This window comes from Propithecus coquereli, unplaced genomic scaffold (genome assembly GCF_000956105.1).
Source record: "Propithecus coquereli isolate 6110/MARCELLA unplaced genomic scaffold, Pcoq_1.0 Scaffold40, whole genome shotgun sequence".
In the NCBI taxonomy this organism is placed as follows: domain Eukaryota; kingdom Metazoa; phylum Chordata; class Mammalia; order Primates; family Indriidae; genus Propithecus; species Propithecus coquereli.
The window spans coordinates 4,469,885-4,470,228 of NW_012149730.1; the positions used below are offsets into that span (position 1 = coordinate 4,469,885).

The 344-nt window shown below is 36.6% G+C and overlaps 1 protein-coding gene across 1 annotated transcript in view; it reads left to right on the top strand.

Annotated features, from left to right (window-relative positions):
- The window catches only part of LOC105817185 (transmembrane protein 45A-like), a 180,873-nt gene that overhangs the window by 122,339 nt on the left and 58,190 nt on the right, over positions 1 to 344 (top strand). The gene's annotated exons all lie outside the window — the stretch shown is intronic.

Genomic DNA, 344 nt, shown 5'->3' on the forward strand with positions numbered 1-344 from the left:
AAAAAAAAAAAAAAAAAAAAAGATTAAAAAACAAACCAAAAATCATCTACATCAGGCTTCTCCAACTTTAAGGTGCTTAGGAGTTACCTGGGGATCTTTTAAAATACAGATTCTGAGATCTAACTGTCCCAGGTGAAGCTGCTGGCCTGGACACCATATGTTGAGTAACCTGTGTCTAAACAACTGATTGTTTTGTCTTTGTGCCACAATCATTTTTCTTGGTTTTTCCTTGGATAATGCACAGAAAGCTCTCAGTACAGTGTTTGATACAGAGTCCGCATTTGATAATTGTTCATTGCTCTCGTTAGGGTTGTTACTATTAATTTTGGGGCATGGATAAGGGT